This window comes from Sarcophilus harrisii, chromosome 1, assembly GCF_902635505.1.
Source record: "Sarcophilus harrisii chromosome 1, mSarHar1.11, whole genome shotgun sequence".
In the NCBI taxonomy this organism is placed as follows: domain Eukaryota; kingdom Metazoa; phylum Chordata; class Mammalia; order Dasyuromorphia; family Dasyuridae; genus Sarcophilus; species Sarcophilus harrisii.
The window spans coordinates 397533867-397559506 of NC_045426.1; positions in this window are offsets into that span (position 1 = coordinate 397533867).

The window sequence follows — 25640 nt, forward strand, 5'->3', positions numbered from 1 at the left end:
GCCATTCAAAGATTGGCCAAAGGAATGGGGAATATTTTGTCTGGAGAAGAGCAGACTTCTGGAGATATGTCAGCTGTTTTAAAGAATAAGCATTGGTATATGGAAGAGAAATGAGATGGTTTTTGAGGCTGTAGAGGGTGGAACTAGGGATAATAGATAGAATGTAAGAGCAGCAAATTTTAATTCCATGTAAGGAAAAACATAAGCAGCTAGGTGGTACAGTGGATTGAATGCACTGCCTAGAGTCAAGAAGACCTGAATTCAAGTCCAGCTTCAGACATTAACTGTGTAACCCTGGGCAAGTCACTTACCTCTGTTTATCTCAGTTTCTTCATCTCTAAAATGAGCTGGAAAATAACATACATATTCAACAGACAGAGAAATCTATCTTATACTGCAGGAACATAGGAGGGGAATAGGATACAGGAAGGGAGAGGGTGATAAAAGAGAGGGTATATTGGAGGAGGGAATGGTCAGTAGCAAAACACTTTTGAGAAGGGACAGGGTGAAAGAAGAGAGAGAATAAATGGGGGGATAAATAGTTAGCAACAGTAATTGTAAAAAGAATTTTAAAGCAAGATTCTCTGATAAAGCCTGGTTTCACAAACATAGAAGGAACTGAGCCAAATTTATAAATAAAAAAGTCATTTATCAATTAATAAATAATTTAAAGATATGATTTGTGCCCAAAGGGCTATAAATCCATGCATATTCTTTGACCTAACAACACCATTACTAGGCATAATACCAAAAGAGATTTAAAATAAAAAAGGAAAATTACCTATATGTACAAAAAATATCCATAACAGCTACCACTCTTCTCAGGACAAAAAAAAAAATTTGGAAATTGAGGGGATGCCCATCAATTAGGGAATGGCTTAATAAAGTGTGGTATGTGTTTGTGATGGAATGTTACTGTTCTATAGGAAATGATGAGCAGGATGCTCTCAGAAAAACAATCCTGGAAAGTCTTCCATGAACTCAAGCAAGCAACATGAAATGTACTGTATACAAAGTAATAACAATGTTCTGGGTTGACTATCTATAAATGACTACTATTCTCAGCAGTATAATGATCCATGACTAGTATCAGGCACTAATACCTCCAATGTTCTGGGATGACTAGCTATAAATAACTACTATTCTCAGCAGTACAATGATGCATGACTACTCTAAAGGACTTGTGATGAAAAAATACTATCTATCTGAATACAGATTGAAGTGTTCTCTTTCTCTCTCTATCTCTCTCTTTAAAAATTTGTATTTATCTTGAAATTTTTTTATTTTCATTAGGATGGGACTTCTATGTTCCCTTTTACAACATGACTTTTATGGAAATTGCATAACTTCATATGTAATTTCTTAATTGTTGGGCATAAGGAGAGAACCTAAAACTCAAAAAATTTTAAAAATAGATGTTAAAAAATAGTTTGTTTTAAATATAACTGGGTGAAATTTTTAAATAAATAAATAAAAATAAAAGGTATTAGCAAAAATTTATTTTAAAACAAACGAATAAATAAATAAAATGAGCTTGAGAAGGAAATGGCCAGCTATTCCAGTACCAAGAACACTTCAAACGGAGTCATGAAGAGTCAAACACAACTAAAGAACAATAACCAAAAAACCAAAACTAGACATTAAAACAGTTAAAAAAGTAAAATAATGTCTCAAATGACTCTGGTTTTCTTTCACTAAAGATCCTCCATCAAAGTCTAGATAACCACTTTTAGAATGTTGTAAAAAATTGATATTGTTCTTTCCCTCTCCCTTCACAGATCCAATCCTTAATTTGTACTGTTTATATGGCATTTATCCCATATACCTTATATTTATTTATGAACTTCTGGAACACAGGGATTGTTCCCTATACATGATATACATGTGTATCACACATACATAAACATGAATATATATATAACACATATACAATGCTTAATACATAAGTGCTCAAAAATTATTTGGTCACTGAATGACTGAGTAGCAAATTGAGATTACTTTTGGGCAAGCTGCTAATTGAAGAAGTAACAGGTGATTTTACAAATATAATCACAATTTATGTAATCACAAATATATAAATTTATTCCCTCAACATGTAGGAAGCAAAATCTTCCTCTCTTGTATCCCCACCTCAGTCTCTGGGGAGGGAAGGGAAGAAGATTAGATTCATAACTTACCTCAGTTCCCATAGAGTACAATCCTAGATCCAAGTCCAAACTGCTCCAGCCCTCCACCTCTCCCCTGGGGAGAGGAGCAAAGTCCCAAACATCCTAGTTTCTCAGACTTTTCAAACCAGCTGACTACCTGCACTACCTTGCCTGAAATCATAATTCAAATGTCTGTGGCTAGAACTTCCAATCTCATAAGGATCACTTTTGGCACCTGAAACAGAAGACAACCCAGAACAGAAACAAACAGCCCCAAGTCCATTTCTCAGAGTAGGGTAAAAGAGGGAGCAAAAGAAAGATTTTCCTTCCTCTTTCACTGGGACAATCTAGACATGCTTACAGATCTCTCAAAGTCTGCTCCATGATAAAACTGGCCATGTTTTGAGAAACCCCAGGTACAAACAAAGAGAATTTCACAGCTTAGTAGAGACATTAGCATCCTTTTCTTATAATCTACTACAAAGGATTACAAGGACACAAATAAAGTATATATTTTCTTAAATGATACTGACTGATTGTGGATAAGCACTATGAAAACATGAATTATAAGATGCCAAAATTGGATGATTTGTAAGGGAAAGAATGGATATTATGGTTTAAAAAGAAGAACAAGAAAAGGAAATAAGCATTTATATAGTACCTATTATGTACCAGGCACTATATAGGCAATTTTACAATTATTTCATTTTAATATCTGGAAAATACTTAGCACAATGCCTGGCACAGAAGAGGTATTATATAATTTTTTTTTCCTTTATTTCCCTTCCCTCCTATAAACTATTACATAAAGAAAAAATTTATTAGTTGTTAACACTGAGATATTTTACTCTGATTCCATTTACCTGAAATAAATATCAAGATTCTCTAAAAGATAACAAGAAATAGTATCACATTTTATCCTCACAGCTACCTTAGGATATAGGTTCCATTACTATCCCTATTTTCCAGTTGAAGAAACTGAGGTAAATAGAGGTTACATGTCTTTTTCAGGATGACACAACTGGTAAGGGTCCAAGACCAGTTTTGTATTCAAGTCTTTCCAATTCTTGGCCTGGCTCTCTATTCACTATACCACTATCATGCACTAGACTGAAAAGCCCAAATTTAAAAATTTACCTGCAAAGTGATACAGGTAAGAGTATATGTAAGTGTGAAGACCGTGTATTTTAAAATCAGCCGGAGTCAGGAATTCAGGTTAGGGGAAAATCGTCACTTTTTATTCTCAGTGAAGAAAGATCGGAGGTGGAAGGGAATCGGCAATAGCAATGTATGTAGCTGAGTCAAGAAGCTAGCTAGACCAAAAGCCACATGACCAGCAGCTACAAGCATGGAACCCAGGCTCAATCTCTCCCAGCTTCTTTTCCTGTCTCTCTGTCTTCACCCACCAAAATCGTCATTTCCTATATAACACATCAGGACTTGCACAGAGAGTGGGCAGGGACCATTCTTTATCCAATCATGTACATTAATAGAGTATAGTCCAATTACTATTTAGCCTCACGTACTTGGGACCTCAGTGCATCAACTCAAACCTCAGCCCATTACATGTAAGTATAATGATTCATATGTATTCAAAATATTTGCATTAATTATCACCATCCTCATGTTTGATAAAAATTACTACAACTTATTGCCCTTCCTGTTTCATCTAATTGATATTGTTCTTTCCCTCTCTCTTCACTGCTACAATTCTTAATTTGTACTGTTTATATGGCATTTTATCCCATATACTTTATATTTATTTATGAATTCCTGGAATACAGAGGTTGTCTCCTACACATATTTGTATCACACATACACAAACATGCATAGTGTATATACAAACATATATACAGTGCTTAGTATCTAAGTGCTCAAAAATTATTTGCTCAATGAATGATTAAATAACAAATTGAGATTAGATTACTCTTGGTAGTCACTGACTTCAAAACCAAGAATTCCCTAAAGAATGAGGAATCATTTCCTGGGGAAAGAAATGAGAAGGAAATGAGGAGAAAGTATTTCAAATGCCACATGAAGTTCAAATAAAGAGAGAATAAAAAAATGTTTCATATGTTAGAGTGGGGTTGAGGATAATGTTTCATTCTGCAATCAATTACCATAAGGAAAAAGTTCACAAATGGAAGCAATAGAGTATAGATAAAGTAGCAAATCAATATAAGATAAATGTAATTAGATGAGATTTATATGAAAAGAGAAGACAATTTTCAATAATGTATGAGAGATCTGAAGAACTCTTAAGACAAGAAACATAAATGCAGAAAAAACAGTATAATACTTTCAAGTTTTACAGGATCTAGTAGTTAGACAGCAAGTAGTCTCAGATGCACATGGATGATAATAGATCACAAATGACAGAATTCTTCTATCAGTTATCCAGGATAAACTTAAGGAATAATAATGATAATTAGATTAATTATGAAGATTAGTGGAGGAGTACAATTTATTCTCATCAGCAGGAAGACTTTTTTTCCGCCCTTTTGTAACTAAAAACATCACTGTCAAAGGCCTCTCTAGCCCTGTTTCCTTCATCTATAAGGTAAATGGCTTAGCCTGTATAAGTAACCCATAGGATCATGTTCTCTTGTGGATACTAAAGAAATCTTTTCTCTCATTTATGTTGTCCTTCTATCTAAATGTCTTTTGCTTTGAGCTAATATGTCCTATAGCTGTCTGGTAAAAGAAATGTCAGTGGGGGTATAATGCTTCTTGAAACCTAGGCAGCATCTGGGATTGGATATGCAATATGTGTCATTGGGGTCCCAGTTGTTATGCTTGAGGTAAAATCACCCCCATAATAAGGACCCGTGAGGCAGTTTCAAAGGGCTATGATATGTGACTATTAAGTGCTTAGCACTTAGAAACTTCACAATTAAGAATCTCATTTAGAACCAAGAGAATATTGTATACAGTGACAATAAAATTAAGTGATGATAAACTCTCATGATGTGGCTCTTTTTAACAATGAAGTGATTCAGATCAATTGCAATGGTCTCTGATGGAGAAAGCCATCTCTATCCAGAAAGAGGACTAAGGGGACTGAATGTGGATCACAATATAGTGTTTGTACCTTTTCTGTTGTTACTTGCTTGCTTTTTTTTTCTTTCTTTCTCATTTTTTCCCTTTTCCATCTTATTTTTCTTGTGCAGCATGATAAATGTGGAAATAAATATAAAAGAATTTCACATGTTTAACATATATTGCATTGCTTGCTCTCTAGGACAGGGAAGTGAGGGAAAGGGAAGGAGAAAAACAGTTTTGCAAGGGTAAAAACTATCTTTGTGTGTATTTTGAAAATTAAAATCTATTATTAATCTTTAAAATCTCATTGAAAAGACAATATTTACATGAAACAATTGAAGAAAAATGTAAAAAAGCAGATTTCAAGTGTTAAGTTGAACACAATCCTGCTTGCATGGTATATAAATAGGCATGGTCAGGCTGGAGTAAATGGATATAAATGCATTTGTTGAGGGAAAGCTTAAAGGGAGAGGAAAGACTGACTGTTTTTTAAGACTGGGTAAGATTTACATATGTAAGGCAAAGTAGGAACCATAATTTTTATTTAAACCTAGGAAGAAAAGTATAGGGCACTAAATTATATAATATCCCAAAGTACTGATTCATTGTCTCGTCAATAATTTTTTTTACATTTGTTCATCTACCAGCAATTACTTATAAAACCAATTGCATGTGATGCTGAGTGCTAGGGTTATAGGAAATGCAAGGAATTATGATATGTTTTTACACTAAAGGGATTTGCAAGTGAACTCAATAAGACACAAATATGTGAAAAATCAAATAATTATAAGAGTTAAATAAAAGTTTGATGTGATTGAATACTATTGTGCAATAAAAAAATAATTAGGAGGAAATTTTCAGAAAAATCTGGAAAGACTTGTACAGAATGATACAAAGTAAAATGAGCAGAACCAGAAAACATTGTACACAGTATTAGCAACATTGTGTGATGATCCACTGTGAATGTCTTATCTCTTCTCAGAAACACAATGATCCAAGTACAAAGGACTCATTATGGAAAATGCTAGCCACATCCAGATAAAGAATCAACAGACTCTAAACTAGATCAAAGGATATTTTTTTCACTTCCTTTATTTTGTCCATTTTTTTTTCCTTTTGAACTATTTCTTCTTTCACAACTGTGACTAATGTGGAATTTGAGTTGGATTTTGAATGTTGAGTAGGTTTTGTGTAAGTTACAAAGGAATGAGGGCCTATTATGTAAAGGGAAAAAGCATAGAGGAAAGAAAGCCTGAAGATCAATTGAGGGGCCAAATTATAATAGGTCTTAATACAAGAAATGCTGAATCACAGAAGAATTTTGTTTATCAATCCTGTCAATTCTACTGCAGTTGCTCTTGATCACAAATGATGGTTTGTTTAATTCAATGAGCAATTATTAAATATCTACTACCTGCAAGGAATTCATTACTTGTGTTGAAATCAACTCATTTTTCTATTCCTCAAAACAATCCACTGGTGCCCTAACTTTTCTAATGGCTGAGAACTTGTGATATCAACATTTGAATACATTTTTCATCTAAGATTGAATAAACGATCAATTCTTTTAACTAGAAATTCTGTCCTTTTCTGATTCTTCTGGCCATGCTGGCTCTCCCACCCCCATATTTTATTTTCTCACAATAATCACAAATATGAATGTCCTGAAAATCTCCATCCTAGGGACTTTTGCTGCTCTGTCTCTAATATCAATGGGAAGGTCTATAAGGTCTATTCAGCTTCATTTGTATGTAAATGACTCCTATGTTTATACCCACAATCCTCTCTCTCTCTCTCTCTCTCTCTCTCTCTCTCTCTCTCTCTCTCTCTTTTTCAAAATCTCGAAATCCCTTTTTCCAACTAGATGATAAGCTCTTTGAGAGTAGGGAGTGTGACTTCTATTTCTTCTATATCCCTCCTCAATGCTGAGCCCAGTGGCTTTCACACCAAAGACATTAATTTCATACTGTTGACTGACTGAAGTCATGTGGTCTAAGTGTTGCCTTTGGAATAAGACTCAAACTTGATCACCTGGAAGATCTCTTTTAACTCCAGAATTCAATGACTTTATTTCAGCTCCAATCTGAAAGGCAGGACAGTAGTAATTATACTTAGGGACTTGACATTATAACTGCTGGCAGTTAGTGGAGGTACAAATATCCAGCTCACATAATGAATTCATTGTGAATTCAGCTCAAAGGCATTTGGGGGAAGAGGTAGAGCAGGCAATCATTCACTGAGTATAAACACCTGCCAACATTCCATGGGCAGATGTTCTCCATTGTAAAGGAGTATGTTGGCCTGTTCTGGAACTGATGCCAAACAGAAGGTCCTCTTGGCAGGCACATTAGCCCTCACTGTGCTCTGCAGATTACTCCTCTGAACCATCTTAGATTGGCAAATGTGCCTTATAGAAATTGGCTTACCACCTACATCACAGGCCTCCTGCCAGCCAAACAGATGGGCACAAGTGTAAGTACGTCAACTAACTACCATGTGCATCAGGCTGGAGTATTTAAAGCAGGATTTGTCTCCAGCTCATAGTGAAGCCAGAGGATCACCACTGTCAAAACATGAGGACACATCAGAAGTTTATGTGTTGAATTAAAAAGGAGGCCCTCTTAGAATTCTAACTTCTGGGCATGTATGAGCTTTGGAATCTGCTAATTAAAAAGCACCAGAAGATGGGGAGAAATTTTAAAGAAAATCATCTCCTCTCTTTCACTGCTTTTGGCTGGAGACAGCCATCTAGCACCTGGAAAGCTTGCTTTCTATATCCTAGTAGAGTTGAGATTTAATGTCTTGTCCTCAAGCAGAAGCCAAATCCACAACATGAGACTTCCATGAGTGAGGAAAGCCAATGGGATAAAGAGTATGATTTCTCTCCAGGTACTGGCATGGATAAAAGCTCATATACTTGAGTGAGTCAAAGTTTAAAACTAAGGTTATCATCCCATCAGAGCAGCGAATCTAGCAATTATGTCACAGCAGCCTCAGTCTAGGTAAAAATAATATCCTCATCTTCCTGGCTCAGAATATTGAGAACCTCTGGTTGCTTCAGAATCAAAGACTGAAAACTTTTAATGCTGCCTTAGACTTCTGGCTGTCATGCTGGAACTAAGCATTTCAGGCAGCAATCTGAGAAACCAAGAAATGGTCTTTTGTATTTCAAAACCTTTACCATCAACAGAAGGAATAATACAGACTCTGTATCATTCCATCTTTAATTCTGGCACCTTTCAACTTTAAGAAGTATATGGGACAGGGAAGATTCTGGGAAGATGGGAGCAAGTTGGTAAATTTCAAGCACTCCCAATTTCCCCCATAAATAGAACAAATTTGCGTCTTAGGGAGAATATAACTTGGTGAAAAACCAAAAAGACTTGGGCAGAATAGGAGTCCTCTCAATACAATCCAACAAGATCTAAAGAAAGACTCCAGACTAGGATTAACCTACCTGAAGTGCGAACATCTCTAAATTCCACAGAAACTTCAAGTGGGGAGCCCTCAGACAATCTGGTTATGGCTGGAACCTCCATAGTTACAACAAAGACTTTCACTCCCAGATTGTTTGTCAAGTAGTGTTTGAATCTAAAAAAACAGAAACTCAGCTGATTAGGAATGCCAGACCCAGCTGTACTGCTAAGACACGGTTCTGAGCAAAAAGGGAACAGGTACCTGGTGAGGGCAGAAGCAGTGAGACAGGGACACTGTTGGCTGTGGGCACCTGCAAGAAGGTGGAGCTCTTGGTTTAAAGTTCCTGGTGAGAACAGAGAGCTGGAAGGAAACTGGAGGCACCATCTTTCATCCCATAATCAGAATTGCTTACACTCATACCTCTTATTTTAAAAAATGAATTAGCAAAGAAGAAAGAACCCTACCATTGAAACATATTATGAGAACAGGGAAGATCAGGGTTCATCTTCAGAAGAGGATACTTTAGTCAAATAAAAAAAAGTTTCTACCCCCAAGGAATAGCATGAAATGGCTCCCTACCCAAAGAGAATTTATAGAAAAACTCAAAAAAGAATTCAAAAATCAAATTGAGGAAAAACTAAAGAAAAAAATTAAGACCATCCAAGAAAAAAAGATTATGAAAAAAAACAAGTTAACCAATTAGAAAAGGAGATAGAGTTTCAAAGATGAAAATAACACTTTGAAAATTAGAATTGGGCAAGGGGAAGACAATGAAGCTGCAAGAGACCAAAAAAATAATAAAACATTATAAAGAATGAGAAAATAGTACAGAATGTGAAACATCTCATAAGAAAAACAATAGACCTAGAAAACAGATCAAGAAGAAAAAATAAAAGAATAATAGCACTGCCAGAAAGTTGTGACCAAAAAGAGAAACTTGACACAATAATGCAGGAAATGATCCTAGAAAATTGTCCTGGAGTGATGGAATATGAGGAGAAAGTAGAAATAGACAAAAATCCACCAGTTACCACCTCAGCAAAATCCTTTGTGGAAAATACATAGGAATATTATTGCCAAATTTCAAAACCCACAGATCAAAGAGGAAAATTTTTCAAGAAACAAATAAATAAACAAACAATTCAAACATATGGAGCTACAATTAGAATTGTATAAGACTTACCAGTAGCTACAATAGGTCTTGGAATCATATCTACTGACTAAGCCTATCCATCAATATCCTTTCCAGCAAAATTATCCATAATCCTGAATGAAAAAAAAAATGGACCTTCAATGAACTTGCATATTTCCAGCACTTTCTATCAACCAAATCCAAACTAAAAAGAAAATTTAACATATAAAAGCCAGTATCAAAGAGCAATTTTAAAGAACTCCACATGGACAAACTGTTTAAAGAGAGACAAATTATTTATTTTTTAATATGGGAAATGTAAACTAAATTTTAAGATTCACATCAATAATAGAGCAGCTCAAAAAAGAAAGATTGGCAGAGTTAAGGTAAAAATAGTAAGTATGTATACAAATAAGTGCAGAGGAAGAATAGATACAGAGGCATTAGAAGGGGGAGAAGGGCTCATAGTTCTGAAAACCTACTCACATCAGGAATGGATTCAATAGGCAACACTACATATATGTGTGTGTGTGTGTGTGTGTATATATATATATATATATATATATATATATATATATATATACTATGAAGAGTATAAGACACTTCAAAACCTATAAAGAAATAAGGGGGGAGAGACAGGTAGATGGGGAAGAATAGGGTGAGGGAAGAAGACAAGGGAGAGATCCCTGGCTAGGGGGAGATTAAGTAATTGTAAGCCAAGTTATGGAGCAGAATTTAATGAAAGAGTCAGCAGGGATAGGAAAGACGTGTGTATGTGGGTATGTGCATGTGTAACTGTGTATGTATGTATATATTTATATATACATAAATATATCTTTTCTTAACTGTAGTTTGCTTGGGAATAGTGGGGGGATGAAAAGGAGATATGTGTGTATCTAAATGTATATGTATGTATGTGTATGTATATATCTACATATGTATATATAAATATATCATTTTTTAACTATAATGGCTTATTGTGGAGGTGAAAGGGAGGAAAAGAATAAAGTAAAAAAGATGTGCAGCCAAGAAAAAAGAACAATTTATAAGGAAATAAAGACAGATACTCATGAATATAATTTATTTTACTAATATATATACATATATATATATATACTTTCTTAAATTGGTATTTATTGTTATATATTTTGAATCCTCTTGATGTTCTGCTGGGTACAGGATAATGTTCTATTTTCTGTTGTTTCATATTATTTTGTATTGCTTTTCTGTTTTTCTTTTTTCTTCCTCTGTTTATTCAATTAAAATAAATTTGGGAGGAAAAATAAGCTTATGGGAGTTGAATTGGTCCACTTATTTGTATCGATTCTTCATGTAATTTCTTCTATTAAAACTCTGGGAAGTGGAGAGTAAAGTAGTATATTGTCAGTAAGTACAAATTTGTCATCCTTTGCATTGTCACTCCTAATTTGTCATCACTATAATTCTCCCTCAGCTACAAGATCAAGCTCAATAACAACAAACAGATCGACTGGCACTGCAACTGTCCAGCTCCCAGCAGATGACCCAGAAGCTGGGTATTGACTATCTTCTATTGGAAACTGTTCAAATTCAGAACTGGACTAGAAATAAAGCTAGGATGTTCAGAATTTGGCCTTGAGAATGATGTCAGATCTTCCAAGGTTAAGATCATCCAGTGTTTTCAAATACATCCCTTTAAATTTATATCTTGTTTTCAAGTAGTTCCAGATATAAGTTGGAACAATTGTCAAGAATTACCAGAGATATGAATTAGAATGGCTGAAAAAAAAGAAGAAAAGTATTAATAGCTAGGAAAAATGGAATATGCTAAAGTGAAAGTTCTAGGTCTATTAAACAGATTTTTATCTTCATTGATTAAATTATTGTATTTTATATCATGATTATTCCTATTACCTCCTCCAAAGAACTAGTTCCAAAACATTGTTTTTTTTTTCTTCAAGTTACTGACATCAATTCTCTCCTAGGCATTCAAGGACCATTATTCTTACTTTACTAAGAAATTGGGGTCCATTTCCTCTAATATCTCTTTTTTCCTTAATTCATATTCTTTCTCTCTCTAAGCATCAATTTCTTGCTATCCACCGGTTTCTCTGCTGCCTACAAAGATACCCAAATTTCCTGCATACTTCAAAACATCCACTTGATTCTGCCATCCCCACAACCTTTCATCTTATATCTCTCCTTCCTTTCTTAATCATACTCCTGGAGGTAGAGCTATCGCCACTTCTTGACTCCTAATTTCTTATCAATTCTTTTGCAAACTGACTTCTTGAATATGCTAGGTGGTTCAATGTACAGAATGCTGGGTTTGGAGTCAAGAAGATTGGAGTTTAAATCTTAAGTCAAATCTTACCTTACACTTACTTACTAGATATGTTCTCCTGGGCAAATCACTTAACCACTGGCTGCCTCAATTTCCCCAGCTGTAAAATGGGGATTATAACAGCACTTACCTCTCAGGGCTTTTTGAGAATCAAAAGAGATAATATTTGCCAACAAGCAGTTAGCATGTCTGATATATTTTGTGCTAATATATAGATGTTCATTCCCTTCCCTTTACCTATTCTGACTTTACCACTTGATTAATCTCTTTCAGGATTACCAAAGATTTCTTTACTTGCTAAATCCAATGGCCTTTTCTCAAATCTTACCTTATCTGCAGTTTCTGACACTGTGGATCACTGTTTATCCCCAGGGTTTTTGTGACGGCATTCTCCTTCCATTCTAACTTTTCATGTGTCCTTGGCTTCTTCTCAAGATTCCTTTGCTGGATTATCCATGTGTGGGTATACTCTAAGGACAGGGATCTGTCCTTACTTGTTTCTCCTCCATCTTGAGTTCCAATCAGCAACATCCCACTGGGCGTTTTTATCTGGATAGCCACTGGTCTTATTGTGTCCAAAACATAATTTGTTAATGCTTCCCTTGAAAATCCACATCTCTTTATAATGATGATGGTGAAGATGATGATGATGATAATGATGATAAAACTAAAAGCTAGCATTTATGTAGTACTTTAAAATTTGCAAAATATTTTAGATGTTATCTCACTTGATCCTTATAATAGCTCTGTGAGATAGATGCCTTATTATTTTCATTTTATACGTAAAGAAAGATAAAGTATAAAATCTTCTGTTTAATATTTAAAGCCCTTCATAACTTAGCCCCAAGCTACTTTTCAAGGCTTATATGCATTGCTCCTTTTTACACAAACTACAAGTCAGACAAACTGGCCTCCTCCCTGTTTGTAATGACTTACATCCATCTCCTTTGTTCCTTTCATCTCCTAGGCCTGAGATGCCTTCTCTCTTCAGTACCTAGTTTCCTTCAAGATTCATCTCCATCTGCTAATGCCTTTCCCCTCAAATTATCTTCTTGGTTTTTTAAAAGCAATTTTGTATATTTACTATGTATATACATGTCTCTCCTGGCTAAATTATAAGTTCCTTAAGGGCAGGGAGTGTTTCAATGTTGTACTTTTATGCCCAGTAATTAATGTAGATCTTAGCAAGCATGTAGTAGATATTTCATAAATGCTTGTTGATTGATTGCTTGGTGTTTTCATCCACTCCCTGGATTCAGTGATTATCACTATGAAGATGACTGCCAAATTATATAACCAGAGATGGTCTAATAACTCCACCTGAATGTCCCCAAAGCATCTCAAACTCAACCTGTACAAACTACCAAGTAGGTTCCTTAAAGCCTTCCATCATTTTAACTCGCCAGTTTTTGTTGATAGTACCACTTTACTGTCACTCTCACTTTGTCGTTCAATGTTAGCTCCAATCAGTTGACAGATCTGGATGAATCCATTTCCACAAAATCTCTCATCTTTTCTTTGAATTCATGTGGCCACGACCACTGAGCAATAGTGCCTCCAACTGGAATGTCAACATATTCTTCAGAACATTTTTCAAATAACTGCAAGATTAAAATAGTTAAACCTCAGATTTTTATCATATGACTCCTACAAACTTAACTCTAGTATCAACTACAAACTCTCTTTGTATTTAAAGGCTTTCACATTCTGACTCTAATCTACCTTTCCTAAATAATCCCATATTACTCCCCCATTATAGATTCAGCATTCCAGTAAATTAACCTCCTTTTTGTTTCTCCTACCCAAGATTCTTCCTCTCATTTCTATAACCTTGCAAAAGCTGTCCCCCCATTCCCAGAATGTTTACCCTCTTTACCTTTGATTCTTGGACTTCCAGTTTTCTTCAAAGCTCACTCAATGGCTACTTGCCATAGCAGATATTTCTGAATCCCAACAGTTAGTAGGGATCTCCCTCCAGTCCACAAAAGTACTCACTAATAGGTGTATGATTTGAATTTACTGAACTGTGTATATGTTATTATTTCCCCAAAGAAAATGAAAGCTTGTTGAGGGAAGGAGTTTTTTTATTTCTGTCTTTATATCCTCAGTTCTTAATGCCTGAACATAGTAGATGCCTTACAAATGCTCTTTGAACTGAATTACTGGACAAGTAGAGAAAATACCTTGTGCTATGGATTATGAATGCATCTGAGACAATTTGTAAATTAAAGAGGGTAGCTATGTGATGCAGTGGGTAGAGCTCTGGACCTCAAATCAGGAAGACTGAATTCAAACTTAGACTGAGTCACTTTCTAGCTGTGTAACTATGGATAAATCACTTAACCTCTGGCTACCTCAATTTCCAAATTATAAAATGAAAATCATAATAGAACCTTCCTCCAAGTTGGTCATGAGGATCAAATGAGATAACATTTATAAAGCTCTTAGCATGGTGTCTGGCACATAGTAGGCACCTAATAAATGCTTGTTTTCTTCCTTATTTTCAAGGCTGGGTTAACCCATATTTCTTTCTCAGAATAGTCTTGCACAAGAGACTTTTACTTAAGAAACAAACACTGAATATGGAAGACATATCCTCTTTTTCAGTTTTTTTTATATATAGATCTACATTCTCATGCATTTCTTCTACCTCAAATTAGAAAATAAACAAAAACACAAATTCCCTGAATATAAACTCTTCTCAATTTTTTTAAAATTCTGGGACGCTATTTAGGTAAGATGTGAGAATCTGACTTAATATGTGACTATGACATATTTGCATGACCTGTGTACATATTATATGGATATTAGAGCTCAGTTTCAGAATTCTATCCAACTTTCTTTTCCTTCTCTATTATTTTTGGCAGAGATCACTAACCCAGTGATTTGTCTAAAGTAGGATAAATAACCATTTTCCAGCAGCACAAACTGAAGAAGCTGCAAATTGTCCTTCCTTTTCTTTAAAGGTCCCTAAATTTAATGCTGGTTATCCTTTTTAAAAAGGTAGATAGTTTGTAGGTGGGGATCATCTGTGACTTAGTCATAAATCCAGACCAAAATATATCTCCTTTCCAACATGTATTGACTGTGGCATGGTTGTGAATATTTTTAAAGGATCACAGATTTAGAGTTTCTAGGAATCTTTGAATTGATTTAGACCAACCATTCATTTTACAAATAAGCAATGAAATGTAGGGAGATTAAGATCACCCAGGTGCTAAGTGGAAGAATCCAAATTTAAAGTCAAGTCTTCTGATTCCAAATCCAAGTCTTTCAATCACTCTATGCTGCCTCCTTCCAGAAGTCTAAGGCACCATCAAGCTTGAGCCCAAAAGGAGATACAACTTCAAAGAGCAATTCCAGAAGATAGTTAATGAAGTTCACAGGTATAACATCCCCAATGAGTTTCAAATGGTAAGAGCTGAGACTGATTTCCAGACTAGACTTGATTTGAACTGGTGGCTTCTACCCCTGATTTCCTTTATGAAGAAAAATAAAATGTATCTCTTAGGCTTTTGGCTTCTTTATCAGGCTACCAATGAGGATGATCCTACTCACAGATGTTTCAAGATAAACTATTTACAGCTGAGAAGATGCTTTTACACTAGAAACCACTTGATGGGATCATTTTTCCCTTTAGTTCCAGGAAGGGCAGACTGCCTCATTGCATGTTTTGAAGTAACAGACTCACTCAGGTCACTGCCATTTTATGAGTAGATAAGTCTCCCTAAATCCTATAGCTTGTAATGCATTTCTCTGTTTCTAGGCCAAGTTCTCTACAGCCCTTTTAAGGGGCTGCATCCAAATATTGAGGCACAATAGATGAATCTAGTTTCCCCTAGCCCATGTAACTTGTGGCTGTATCAGAACAGATTTGTGAGAGCCACTGAGGTAAGAGACAAGCTTTAAATAATTTAAAGAAAAGGAAACTGCAGTGATTCCTTGGGCTGACAGGAAGGAGAATCAAATACTACACTTAATCACAAACCTAAAACTATGTCAGGATGAAAGGAGAGATGGGCAGAGATGGAAAGGAGCCTGTCATTCTCAAAGACATGCCATCCTCTCAAGCCCACAAATTCAAAAGTTAAGGTTATGCTATTCTTCAGAACCTACATTCAATCAATGTGGATGATGTTTCTTCATACATCTCTAAAATCCTTATCCATTCTATGAATAATTTATTATCTTTCTCAAACTCTTCTTCCAATTGGCCACTTTCCCTGATTTTTACAGATTGTTAAGACTCTTAGAAGGAACTTAGAGATCATATATCTCAATCTGTTTTTATTTATTTAAAGGAAAAGAAACTGAGATCCTGAAAGTGAGTGGCCTATTCAAGTTCACTGTGGCTTAATCTGGATTAGAACCCAGGACAGAACTTTAATCTCCCAATTCAATCAATAAATCCATCAAAGGATAGGTATTTATTATGCACTCACTATGTGCTACACAAAGTGTTAAATGTTAGGAATACACAGAAAAGACAAAAGTAACCATTGTTCTTGTGCAACATATATCGTCATATATATATATATATATATATATATATATATATATATATATATATATATATTTGAAAAAAATAAGATATATATATATATTGGAGTCCAAAATTCTTCCTAATAAACCATATCGATAAAAAAAAAAAAAGGAAAGTCTACTGGAATGGAACACCCACTTGATAATTATTTTGTATGGGAATTAGGGGATTTGTTAGCTATATGGTAAAAACATAGGTGGGAAGAGATCAAATAATTCCAATGAGACAAAAAAACTAGTAAGAAGAAACATCTAAATTATGAATGAATTCAACAGGACAAGATATGTAGCATATCACTGGGACTAAGTGACATTTTGAGAGAAAAGATCTTGTTATCCATTATAAGAGTAAGAAAATAAAAGGAAAAGGTTTCTACTGGATTACTAAGAGTCATAAACATCTACTACTTCTTTTAATTATTTTATTTTTATTTTCACTTCTAAATTATCTTCTTTCTTTTGTCCCTTTCTCTTATCTATTGAAGAAACAAGAAATAAAAGCAATACAAACAAAATGTATTTCAACATATTAGCCATGTTCCAGAGGTGGGGAAAAAGGCAAGAAAAAAATGGGGAAAATATGCTTTAATTAGCATTTTGAGTCAATCCATTCTTTACTATCCACAAGTATATAGCATTTGATTTCATAAACCCTTTGGCGTTATAATAGCTCATTGTACTGATCAGATTACTAATTCTTTCATAATTGCTTATCATTATTATCCATTTCTGTTCTCCTGGTTCAGCTCACTTTACTTTGCATCAGTTCACATAAGTTTATGTTTTTGAAATTATTCCCTTTATCATTTCATACAACCCAATAGTATTCCATCACAATCTTATGCCATAATTTGTTCAGCTGTTCCCCAATTGATGGACATTCCCTCAGTTTCTAACTCTTTGCCACCACAAGAAGTGTTCTAAATATTTTCATATATATAGGTGATTTTTCTTTTTCTTTGATCTCTTTGAGGTCTAGACTTACTAACAGTATTTTGGGGCCAAGAAATATGTAGTTTCATATTTTAAGAAATGATAGGCTGAATCACAGCCAACCTTTAGATACATGCTTTGCTTAAACAAAAATTCCAAGGGAAAGGATAGAAGTTTGAATTCATAAAGTTGTCTATAAAAATTTTAACAAAATATCTTCCTTTCTATCACTGATTGCCAGACTTTAGGAAAACAATGGGATGCAAAATTCAACTTCCCCCTTCTCATACTGGCCCTTCCATCAGGCTCACAATATTAATGCCAGTGCTAATATTTTCCATACTGTGCTACAGCCAGGAAAAAAAAAAAACCCTCAGAGATTATTCATTCTATCCTTCTGCTTCTAAGTAACTTCAAGGGTCAATCAACAAGCAAGCATTTATTAAACACCTATTGCATGCCAAGCATTCTGCTAAGCAATTGGGAAACAAAGACAAAAAAATGAAAAACTCTTGACCTTAAGAAGCTTATATTAGGAAATGTACATACATATGTGTATATGTTTTATGTATATATATATATATGCATAATAGATAAAAAATAAACCATAGAGATTTAGAAAATGAATGTACTAACAATAATGCATGTGGTAGGGAGGATGGATCAAGAAGAGCTTTGTAGAGACTGTGCTGAGCTGTCTCTTGAAGAAAATGAGGAAATCTGTAAGATAAAAATGAGGAGAGAATATGTTTGTGGGATGGATATATCAGAGTCAGAAGATAAAAAGGGATATGTGAAGAAAAGAGAGAAGGCTTTTTGACTGGACTCTAGAGATCATAAAGAGGAAAGATGTAGGACAAGGCTGAAAAGGAGGTTAAGTTACACAATAATCTCCTGGTCAATAAGTGCCAATGTCATTGTTAGCACTCTCCAGGAAGAGAAATTCTAATAAAGAAGAGTAACTTCTTAATTCTATCAAATGGTATTATATCGATGAGAATTCCTTCTCAAGTTCTATCTTGCCTTTGTGACACTCCAAGAAGGAATTCAGAGCCCAGATAGAAAGAGATTTCCTATAGAGAGAGCATTATTGAAACAGAGAGGGGCACAGGGAGCAGGATAGTAGAATCATTGACTTATCATAACAAACACCTCTGCGTGCCAGTATCCGGCATTTAAGGCTTAATATCAACTCATACTCTCAGGCTCATCTCTCATTTGGCCACAAGTCAACATTATAACAAGTCAACAAAATAAAATATATAAAAACGAATAATCCCATAGACTCCAGATTCTGGGATAAGAGCTCACTACTTGATGAAAATTGCTAGGAAAACTGGGAAATTTTTATAGCAGAAACTAGTCATAGTCCAATATCTCACACCCTATATACCAAAATAGATTCATGATTTAGACATAAAGGGTGATACTATGAGAAAATTAGAAAAGCATAGGATTGTTTACCTATTAGATCTTTGGAAAAAATGAGGAATTTAAGACCAAACAAGAAATAGAGAACATTATGGAATGCAAAATGGATCCTTTTGATTACATTAGATTTAAAAAAAAAAGTTTTGCATAAATAAAACCAATGCAGCCAAGAAAGGAAGCAGAAAGCTAGGAAACAATTTTTATATCCAGTGTTTCTGATAGAGGTTTCATTTGTAAATATATGAAGAGAACTGAGTCAGACTTGTAAAAATACAAAAAAATACAATAAATGGTCAAAAGATATATATATATATATATATATATATATATATATATATATATAAACAATTTTCATATGAAGAAATTAAAGCCTTCTATAGCCATATTAAAAATATGCTCTAAATCATTATTGACTAAAGAAATGCAAATCAAAAACAAATTGGCTAAGATGACAGGAAAAGATAATGATAAATGTTGGAGGGAATGTGGGAAACTGGAACATTAATGCATTATTGGTGGAGTTGTAAACTAATTCAGCCATTCTGGAGAGCAATTTGGAACAATGCTCAAAGAGATATAAAACTGTGTATACTTTTGATTCAGCAGTATCACTACTGAATTTGTATCCCAAAGAAATCAAAAAAGAAAGAAAAGAACCCGCATGTGTAAAAATGTTTGTAGCAGCTCTTCTTGTGGTGGCAAAGGACTTAAGTGGATTAAATGGATGCTCATAGATTCAGGAATGGTGAGAAGACTGATTTCAGAAAAGTCTGAAAAGACTTCCATGAACTCATGCTGAGTAAAGTGAGCAGAACCAGGAGAACACAGTACACAGTAACAAGAAGATTCTGTGATGATCAACTGTGATGGACTTTGCTCTTCACAACAATGTGGCAATTCAAGGCAGTTCCAATAGACTTGAAATGGAAAATGTCATCTGCATCCAGAGAGAGAACTATGGAGACCAAAGGTGGATAAAACCATAGTATTTTCAGGTTTTTTTTTTTGGTTTGTTTCTTTCTCATGTTTTTTTTTTTTTTTCCTTTTGGTTTAATTTTTTTGCACAACATGGAAAATACAGAAATATGTTTAAAAGGATTGTATATATATATATATATATATATATATATATATATATATATTTAAGATTGCTTGCTGTCTTGGGAAGGGGAGAGGTAAGGGAGGAGGGAGAAAAAACTGGCAAACAAAGTATTACAAAGATGAATGTTGAAAATTATCTTTAAGTATATTTGGAAAAAATAAAATATAATTGAAGGAAAAATGATAATCAGGCTGATTTCAGAAAAGCCTGGAAAGACACAAACTGATGCTGAGTAAAGTGTGTAGAATCAGAACATTGTACATAGTAACAGCAAGATTGTGTGATGATCAACTAACAGATATAGTTCTTCTAAGTAATATAATGATCCAAGACAATTCTAGTAGACTTGGGATGAAAAATGTCATCCTCATCCAAAGAAAGCACTATGGAGACTTAATGGATGGATGGATATAGAAAAGTATTTTCACCTTTTTTGTTGTTTCTTTCTTTCTCATGCTTTTCCCTTTTGTTTTGATTTTTCTTGTTATAATGTGACAAATACAGAAATTTATATAAAATGATTGTACATGTATAACCTTTATCAGATTGCTTTCTCTTTGGGGGGAGGAGGGGAGGGATGGAAAGGAGAGAGAAAAAAATTGTTACTCAAAATCTTACAAAATGAATGTTGAAAATTATCTTTATATGTAATTGGAAAAATAACATGTTAAGTGAAAAAATGTAAAAAGAAAATTTGAAAAGAAAATTAGAGCAAAAAGAAATACCACAGGGGTCTCTAGGTAGCACAGTGGATAGAGCACTAGCCCTGAAGTCAGGAGGACCTAGGTTCAAATCTGATCTCAGACACTTAACACTTCTTAGCTGTGTGACCTTGGGCAAGTCACTTAATCCCAATTGCCACAGCAAAAAAAAAAAAAAAGAAAGAAAGAAAAGAAAAGAAAAAGAAAAAGAAATGCCATATCAAATGTCAATCCTGAAAAGTGGAAGTTTTAGACATTTTTAAAAGGATCACTAGACTTATTTTAATTCAGTTTAATTCAACAAGCATTAATTATCTCCTCTTAGAATAGAAAGACAGAGGAAAAAACAGGCCTCACATCCAAGCACCTCACATTCTACCCTAAGAGAATTTACCATAAAATAACAGGGATTTCACCACCAGCTTAAAACTACTTTCTATCCTCTGCCAATGGGCTGATTATTACTAAAGTCTCAGAAAACTAGCATCCTTATAATGTGCGTTTTTAGGCTGGTTTAGAGTGTCTCCCCCACTTTTGTTTCTTTCATTTAATTGATTATTATTTTGTGTCCATTGTAAGCTATAGCCACTGTAATTTAGCTGACTAGGGAAAGGACATTGATTTGCTTTCAAAACAATTCAGTCCCGGGGTCAAACAGGGATAACAAAGCAAAACAGAGAAACAGAATAAATGCAAGCCATTAGGTTTCTCAGTTGCTGTGTTCTTTCTCCCAAAGAATCAAAGACATTACCTCCAACTAATGTCTTTTAACATTCATTGGGAATAATAACATCACCACTTGAATGACCACTAAGAAGTACTGTACCCAGGGAGTCTAATCTAAATCTCATTTATAATAACAAAGACAAAAGCTACCTCCTTACAGGATTTTTTGAAGAAAGAAAAATTAAACAAAAATGATTGCAATCATTCCCAAAGGCAGGATTGGAAGTACCAAATGCATTGTCACCAAGTATCAAATGCAATTCACCAAATATTTCTTAATCTTGTACTATATGGAAGATGCTGCAGATATAAGTATAAGGGTCAGACTAAACAATTGTCCCACCTTGTTCAAAGTAAACAAAATTACATAGTAATAATAATAGTGATTGCCTGACACCTTAACCAAGTTATTTTAGATTATGTTTTAAAAGTTCTCTTTTTAGATAAACTAGATAGTGATATTGATAGAAAGTCTGGGTACCCCTGTGAGGGATGTAGAAGACTCTTACCCAAAATGACTACTCAGAGATCACTCAGTAGAAGGCAGAAAAGTTGTTTATTGAAAACCTCCGGAGGATGAGCCATCCCATCGCGAGATAAGAAAGAGAAAGCTCACGGTAGGAGGGCTAAAGTAGTAAAGATACATAGCTTTTATACAAGAAATTACATCACAAGTAAGAGAGCATTGAGAAGGGGAGGGGGAGGCATCTAATTGGTTGTTGCTATTTGGGGAGATTGGAATGGAAGGTTTCTGTTTCCCTGAAATCTCCTGATTTCAAGGAAACAGAAAGTCAGGCCTTCAGGCTTAATCAAGCAGACAGTGGTACAGCTAATAGACTAAATATCAATAAATGTCAAATACCAATACATGTCATCAGCTCAAGTTAAGTAAATATGTTTCTAGCTGGCCAAGGCTCAAGTAGATATGAACCTGCACATATTATACAGGTCATAGGGGAAACACAAAAATAATGAAAATAAAATACAGAAAAAGAATTCATACATCCCTGTAAGTTCTTCACCTTATCTCTCTCTATTCCATACACCCCCACACTCAATGGCTTTTACAAAACCAGACACTATTTCAGGAATACAGGAGATGCAAGTAAATGAAGAATTACGAGTCATTTCAGAAGGATTTGAGAAAAAGTCAGCTTTCTCCACACAACCCATAATCAGAAAACGATCCCATGAATTCAGAGGATTTGAACATTTTCACTGGCATCCCAGAAATGTCCTCAGGATGCAGCCACTGGTATTAGTATCTGCATCTAAAACCAAGGGCAGATCAGACAACATGAACCAAACAAATTCATGGTTTTACAGAGACCGTACCTTGCCACCAACTTATTCCCAGGGCTATGAAGAAACAAATTTAGATGTGGCTTATTGTAGAAAAAAAGAAGGGGGGTTAGCTATTGTATATATTCTGATATAGAAGTCCTCCATCTTTTGCTTTAAACTAAGCTTGCCCAGTTCCATGTTTAGGGTAGATTTAGCTATGTACAAAGCAAGTTTTCTTTTCTTAGTTTGTTTTCTGACCATTGAGAAATCTGAAGGCTCACTGACAGGTCACTGTTGGGCTATGCTCTGGTGTGGATGCTCTGGTGTGGATCTCTGGTAAGATTTCAGATCTCACACACTCTAAGAAAGAATCAAGTTTATTAGTGATGTACTGGGCAATCTGTAAATGACAAGAAAATACATATGGACAAATGGAGTAAATCAACCTACAAAATGCTTGCCAGAGGCCTGTCCCAAGTGGTGGATTACAAAGACTAAAAATGACTTCCAGATAAAAAAGAAGAAAGAGGGGCCAGCAATCAAAATATTTGGCAGAATTGGCAAAACCATTAGAAATAAACAGTCCCCATTCAAACTTATTCCAGGGTAAAAAACAAACAATTTTGAGTGGGGAGTGTGGGTAGAAGGGTATATTTACTTTTTGTATCTTAAGGTCTCACACTTATGTATATTTTCAGTTTTAAAAAAATGAAGTTTTATGTTGTTACACCAAACTTTGTTATTGAGATAATCTAAGTCCAAGCTTGACAATCCATCAATCACCCCTTTAACCAATTTGAATTCACCCTTCAACCTCCCCTGGATTCTTCCTATGCATGAAGACATTAAAAAGCACCCTACTTCCGCTCAGGGCACTGATGGGATTTAATCGTAAATCTCTAAATAGCATAGACCTAAAGATGCAAGTGATCTCAAAGGACTTCTAATCTAATCTCTTGCCCAAGCTCATCATCATTGGAGATAAGATTTAAACATAGGTCCTCTGACTCCAAAGACACTACTATTTCTACCCCATCCTATTGTTTCCCAAGGTCAACTAATAGATCTTTCAGGTGTAACATGGCTGACTCTGGTCTTATTCTCTTGGGGTCAAGCCTATTACTTCTCCCTCTCAATGGTCTCTGGCATTCTAAAAGATTGGAAAATTTCTTCTTTCTAACATTGGCCAAAGTTCCCACCAATTTTGTTACACCCGTTTTAGAGACTCAGTTTCCCTAGCATTTCAGTTCTATTTAACCAAAAGAATACTTACTTCAATTATACAGCAAAAATAAATGTACATACATTCCCCCCAACATTTCAGAAACTTCTTCTCCTCTATACCATCTCCTTCTGGGAGGATCTGACATGGTGCTGGAAAATTCCTGGAATAGGATCACAATTTAGCTTAGTTCCTGTATAACTTCTATCCTACCAAGTTTATACCCAAATCCAGCAACAATGCTGGGTTCTAATGGGCTAAAGTTCTGGAGCCTTCCTTCTCAAGGTTTCTCTGCTAGGCTTGCTGCTACAAGCCTCCTGAGTTTCTGCATCCTTGTGGCTCAAGCTCCCAAGTCAAATAAGAGCATATACTAAAAGTATATAAATGCATATATGTGTGTGTGTATGTATGTATGTATATCATATATATGTGTATGTGTGTATATATATACATATATATATATACAAATATATATATATATGAAAATATATCACTTTACTAAAGCATAAAAAAATGAAATAAAAGGGAAAAGACTGAGACCTATCTCTGAGGTACCTTATGGCCTCAAATGTGGAAGGAGACTGTACAGCCATCCCCAGTTTATTATATTTAATTTCACCACAAACAAAGAAGTCACCTTATTCCCTCAGAAATGAAATCACCCATGACAAGTGCTAACTCAGGCTGCTTTGAAGATTTCCATGGTTTTTCCTATGTAGGCAAAAGAGAAAAGATCCTCTTGGTTTTGACATAGGCCAACTAAAATAGTCGCAGAATGTTCATGCATGTTTCATTCCTCATAAGTCTTCAGCAAGCAGTTTACTACTTATGCCAGTTTAGCAAACTAATAGGGCCTGCATATGGATCAGACCCAGGACAGCACCCTGGATCAGAATAATAAACAAATTATGAAGGTGACTATGTTAATAAATCCACATAACAACAGTGTGTTTATAGCATTCACTCCCTTGAATCCAAATGCCAAGTATATGACTCACAGACTTAATCCTAAGTAAGATTACTTTTAAAGCATAAAATTTTGTATGAATCATTTTTTTTTTTTATGGCACCAACATCCCCTCTGTTTTTAGCAGTGCCCTGACTCTCTTGCTTAGCTCAACCAGGTCAGGAAAGGATTATACCTGCTGATATAATTTTCCCTCTGGTAATTTACCTGTCTGATGAATCCTAAAATATCCCCATGCTCCACCTCCTTCTTGGGCTTAAATGCCATCACAATAATAAATCATATTTATATGTCTTTAGATTTTCAAAGTGCTTTCCTTTGTACCAATAATATGATACAAAGAACTGCAACTATTATTATTCTTCACTTATAAAAGAGAAAATTGAAGGATTAGTTGACTTATCCATAGTCATCCAGCCAAAAATGGTCAGAGCTGGCATTCAAACTCAAGCCTAACTTGAGGTTTCTATGATCATGGAGGCAATAATGACAGAGTCAGGAACTGGAGTGAGGAGGCCAGAATATCATATTCCTAGAAAGAGTATTATTCCCCAATGCAGGGAACATATGCAAGAATACTCATACATATACTCATAGGTTGACCTAAAGAAAAATTGTGAAATAACTACTATTTTTCTTAATTTATTTCCCCTCTACTCACTTCCTTGAAC